Source organism: Cajanus cajan, chromosome 5, assembly GCF_000230855.2.
Source record: "Cajanus cajan strain Asha chromosome 5, NIPB_CcT2T_4, whole genome shotgun sequence".
In the NCBI taxonomy this organism is placed as follows: Eukaryota; Viridiplantae; Streptophyta; class Magnoliopsida; order Fabales; family Fabaceae; genus Cajanus; species Cajanus cajan.
In genome coordinates this window covers 61,649,189-61,655,188 of record NC_138521.1, presented here as the reverse complement: position 1 = coordinate 61,655,188, position 6,000 = coordinate 61,649,189, and positions in this window count along the sequence as shown.

Below are 6,000 nucleotides of genomic sequence, written 5' to 3'. Positions count from 1 at the left end.
CTCATCTAATGACCACATATGGCTCCTTTCACAACAAACACCATTGAAGGGCACTTAAAATAGAAGACTTTGTGAACACAATAACTCAATAAGGGTAGATGCTTAGACGACTTGATACTCTAGACAAATATCACACATAAGCTTAAACAATTTTTTTTTTATCAATGCTAAAAAAAATATTCTTACTTTGTGATATGTTTTTTTAACTTCAAACATTCTTGTTTGTGAGTAAGGTATGTATAAAGTCAAGGGTTACAACCTTTAATTGATTATTAGAGAGGTGTGTGGCATCACAATGATAGTTAGTTGGGTTGTAATCTATAAATGATTTGTTTAATGCATATCAATATTTTGATAAGCCCATAATCAAGTTATGTTATATCTAATGATGGTACTAAACTTTTCTAACTAATTTAAGTGGCGATCATATGAGAAATCATGTAATTATGATTGGTATCCAAACTTAATATTAATATTTTAGGCATAAAAGACATGAAAAATATCATGTTGGTTCGATATGATAAAGTCACATAGATTGCTCATCTTGGTGTGGGAGATCATCATAGATAAATGTGGGATAAAGAATTAGTTGAGGTGTATGTGTATAATGTGGTGTGATTTGATGTTGTTCACATGCTTGTTGATTATATTGTTGAATGACACGATTGTGGTGTAAGTTTAATTTGCTTGAATGATTTGTCTTTCAAATTTGTTGATGTCATGCTAAATATTGTATGATGTAAATCATGAAGTGCATGTTAGGTGATTTACATGATGTTGTTGTTAGTATATTTGTATTTCATTTATACTTATATATGGTTATTCTCTTGTACTCTAATTTATCCTTACATATTTTTTTGATGGTTGGATTGGAATGATCATGTTTACATAGGAATAGGACACAAATAGGTTGGATGTTAATGTCTTTTGAAATCATGTTGTTGGTGAGTAGCTTGGTGCTACTGTTTGTGATAATATATAATTTTGTTATAGTTGTGTAATCGATAACATAAGGTAATACTTCATAACTTATGAATTACTATATAAATACACACACACACACACACACACATATATATATATATATATATATATATATATATATAATATCTTGTGTATATTCGTGGATTGTTTACGTGTTTGCCTTCAAATTGTTGGAATAGTATTGATGTTGTGTAACCAAAAGTGACTTAAAAAATTGTACAAGAAAATTGATCAAAGAAAATACTTATATTTAAAGGTAATTAAATGTATCTCTATTTAAGTGAACCAATATAAAATAAATTCTATCTTTCTCTTTCTTATCCTCGTATTTTCTTCTCAACAAAGCATGTAACTTATATTTGTTAAGTTTTCCAAAAAGTTTTATAAATACATATTGTTCTTACCGGAAATCTACTGTAGAGATGATCCTCCAAGTAAGATTGGTGAGCCTCCTTCGCTGGTACGCTTGATGCTTCAAGATGGGGGTGGTACCTGCAAAAGAGACTCCGATGCTAAAGTTAGGGTTTGTATGAGTATGAGTCTCGTATAAGTAATGCACGTACCTTAGTGTGGATTAGGGTTGCGTTGGGCCTTGAGCCTGAGATCAGTTGTGATCTGATTAGATAGCAGATCTCGTCTGGACCGAGATCTCCTCAGATCAGTTATGATCTGGTTAAGTGACGAGCTGACGTCACGTAGCGCGTATCCGAGGTCGTCATGCGCTGCGATGCCGAGCTGGGAGCTCAGCCTCGCAGTACGGATAGTACACTAGCCCCCCGAGCTCCAAAGACCATGGATCGAGGAGTTAAGACCGAGCTCGTCAAGTGGCTGTGACCCCTCGCGTACGCGTGCTTGTTGAGATGCCATGTGTCATAACTGATCACCTTCCGAGAACATGCAAGTGGCGCGTTAATGGGAGTGACGGTTATGTAATGATGGTTTGCCTTTGTCATAATTGTTTTTCAATTAATATGTCATCAGACGCGTCCCTGGGCTGACACGTGGCGTGACCATTTTGAATTTGGGAGAAACCCTTTTCTCTCCCTCGCGCCTCTTCCCCTTTCACTTTACTCTCTTTCTTGCTTTGGCTTTTCGAGTACGATAGCTCTCTTTGCCTTCTTGCTTCCGTTCGTCTCCATTTTCACAGTTTCTGTCATCGTTTCCGGTAACCCAATCGTTGTTAGGGCTATTTTCTGAGGAAGAGTACCAGGTACTTTCTTTTTTCCGTTTTCTTTTTCCTTCTTCTCTAGTCTTCTTCAAGTCTTTCTTGTTCTTTCCATGGCTGGAGGGAGTGGTGCTGGTTCCTCCGCGCCTGCCAAGGGTAAAGGCAAAGCGCGGGGCAAGGCGGCGGCTACCGGAACGGCCGCTGTTGGGAAAAAGAAGGAGGTGGCGCCGCCAGCGGACCTCGTACTAGGTATTCTTGGGTACGACTGGGTTCGGTGTGAGATGGCGGGGTCCAAAGCATTTTTCGGTCCTTTCTTGAGGTTAATGGGATCTTGAAATCGTGTAGGGTTTGTGACCCTTCCATTTCCCGGATGATCCGGCTTGAACCTTGTCAGGCCGGTGAGGGCGTGTATATGGGGAAGTCTACCGACCCTCCCCATTTCTATATGTACCATTGTTTTTTTAGGGATTTAGGTGTCTGCCTTCCCTTCACTCAGTTCGAGTGTGATTTTTTGAATTTTGTTAACTCGGCCCCTTACCAGTTGCACCCCAATAGTTGGGGTTTTTTTAGGGCTTTTCAAGTCATGTGCTCAATTTTGGGGATAGAGGCGTCCCTTCCCGTCTTTCTTCATTTTTACCAGTTGAAGATAAGCGTTCTGCCATACGGCATACTGTCTCTGAGTGGAAGTAGGGATGGGGGTTTGTTTACTCTTTACTCCCAGTCATACAAAAACTTCAAACAAGAGTTTTTCCGAGTTGCTCTTGTGAATGTCGACCCATTGGAGGATGGGGCGTTTTACTTCGGCAGGCTACCAAAATTCCCTTTCTATTGGTGCCCCAAACCGTCTAGGTTTCATGGGGTGGGCCAATTGAAGTTGACGGCTTCGGAGGCGGCCGCCGTCAAGAACCTCGCAGCTCTTCCTCGTCCGCTGGATTGCAAGCTCGTTCTGTCGCTTGCGAACTGAGCATACAAGGAGAGGGGCCTGGAGAGTGAGTATTTCGTCCTCTTTAGATTGTTAGGGTTTGCAAAATCTTCTTTTGCTGATGTGTTTTGCTTTTTGTGTTTTCAGGCATAATGGGCAAGAATAAGCGGAAGGAGCTGAAGCACCGCTACAACCTTGCTGACCATGAGGTTCCCGAGCCTCAGGAGGAGGAGGTGTCCCCCCTAAAGGTCAACCGAAAAAGAAAGAGGGGCGAGAAAGAGGTCGGGGGGACCTATGCCCCTCGCGGGATGGAGGAGGTGACCTCCTAGGCTGCAGATGCTGATGCAGTCGATCTCATTGGGAGCCCTCCGCTTGGGGAGGTTCCCCAAGTGGCTGTTGCAGGGACTGCTGAGCAAGCTGTTCCCTCTTCCAAGGTAGGTGTTTTGTGCTTTAATTTATCTTCTATGTTGAATTGGCTTGGTTTGTTGAGGTGTTGTCTCTCTTTACAGGCAGGGATAGCTGCCGAGGTGGAGGTCCTGGTTGCTGAGCAGGTCGCCCAGGCTGCCAAGGTGAGTACCTTGCTTTTTGCTTTTCCCTCTATCTTGTATGTTAGTCTCTTGTTTCTTGACATGAGGTCGGTTTTTGCAGGAAGGGGGCGCTGCTGAGGTCCAGGTGCCTTTGAGGTCGGAGATGCCAGACGTGGATCCCCCTGTCGCCGAGCAGGAGACGCCCGTTTCCGCTTCTGTTGAGGCGCGCGGTAAGGGGCCGAGTCTTGAGGTCCCTACAACCACGCCTGCCACCTCCGCAGCACCGTCAGGATCGTCGCAAGGGGCTTCCCGGAGCCAGTACATAGCTCACCGCTCCGGGAAGGGCCTCACCCAAGTGCGACTGGACCATGAGAGTGCGTCGGCCGACGTGAACTCGCTGTGGAGCACTGGGGTGACCGCCGAGAAGTTCTTCCCTCGAGGTTCGCTGACCTCGGATGACCAGGGACTGATCGACGGGGCTGGGCCTGTGGAAAGCTTTGACGCTGCCCAGGTTTTTTTGCAGAGAACTATGGCGATTGTGGACCACTGGCACAGCAGGAGGAGCTGGTTAGGTTGAGGAACCGAGTTTAGCCTCTGAAGGACGAGAACAAGGTCCTAAAGGAGGAGAACAAGGTGTTAAGTGTCGCCCTTGGCGAGGCGAAGATGCAGGGTGCCGAGCTTCAAGCAGCGAAGGCAGATCTCGCCAGGGTTCATAAATCGTTGGAGATTGCCCTGCGCTCCAATGAGAATTATGCTTCCCAGGTGGGCGAGCTGCAGGGGCTCGTCGCGTCGTCCCGAGGTCGGGTGCGGAGCTTGGAAGATGAGGTGACGTCTTCCCGGGGCCGGATTCGCTCTTTAGAGGACGAAGTGACCTTTCTGAGGGGCGAGCTTGTTGTGGCGGCTGAGGAGCGTCTCTGCGATGAGGTCATTCTCGGTGGCAGGGAAGAGGAGATTGCCACCTTGAGGACGGACCTCGCGAAGCTGGAGGCGGAGAAGGCGGCGCTGGAGAAGAAGCTTGAGGAGACCGAGCGTTCGGTTCTGATTGAGCATAAGAGGGGTTTCCTCAAGGCTGCTCGCCAGGCCAGGCTCCTCGTGCTAGGATCTGACCTTTCTGGCATGCACGTGGAGAAAGTCATCCGTTTCGGGAAGCTTGTCAAGGAAGACGATGTCGAGGACAACTCCAGCGAGAATGCCTCTGTGTAGGCCAATTTTGTAATAGCTTAGCTACATTTTTTCTGCTTTATTTTCCTGTTTTGAATTCATGTGTGGAACTGTGAAACATTGCTTGTATATGTATATTTTTCTTTGTCTATTTACGTTTGCGCTTTTCTTTGCCTTTGTGTTTAGGCTTGATTTTTGTTGTTTGCGCGTTTTGAGACACACGTTCAATGTCTGTTGTATGCTTTTATACTTGGTGATACTTCACCTTGAGTTAATCATGCCGAGGTTCCAACGCGACCTCGATTTTTCGTTAAGTAGTTTTTTGTGAATGTTCGAACTCGACCTTGATCATACTGAAGATCGAACTCGACCTCAGATTTTTGTTAAGTAATTTTTTGTGAAGGTTCGGACTCGACCTTAATCATACCGAGGTTTGAATTCGACCTCAGATTTTTTGTTAAGTAATTTTTTGTGAAGGTTCGAACTCGACCTTAATCATACCGAGGTTCGAACTCGACCTCAGGTTTTTCGTTAAGTAATTTTTGTGAAGGTTCGAACTCGAGCTTAATCATACCGAGGTTCGAATTCGACCTCAGATTTTTCGTTAAATAATTTTTGTGAAGGTTCGAACTCGACCTTTATCATACCAAGGTTCGAATTCGACCTCAGATTTTTCGTTAAGTAATTTTTGTGAAGGTTCGAACTCGACCTTAATCATACCGAGGTTCGAATTCGACCTCAAATTTTTGTTAAGTAATTTTTTGTGAAGGTTCGGGCTCGACCTTAATCATACCGAGGTTCGAATTCGACCTCAGATTTTTCGTTAAGTAATTTTTTGTGAAGGTTCGAACTCGACCTTAATCATACCGAGGTTCGAATTCGACCTCAGATTTTTCGTTAAACTATTTTTGTGAAGGTTCGAACTCGACCTTAAGTGAGAGCGAAATAAGTTGGTTCGAACTCGACCTCTATTTAGCGTAAAACATAAAATAATGCAAAGAGAATGTGAGTTGAACAGAATGAGTCATTTTATTGATTATGTAATTGTGCCTCGTTAAAAACCCTCTCAGCCAAAACCCATTTTTCTGTTTTTTGGGACAAAAGACTGAGGCGGGAAAAGAGTGCACAGCTCATTCGTACAAAGTTCAACTGAAATAAAACTTGAGATGCGTAGCATTCCAAGTTCGCGATATAGGCTTCCCGTTGAGTTCTTCCAGTCTATACGCTCCATTTTCCAAGTC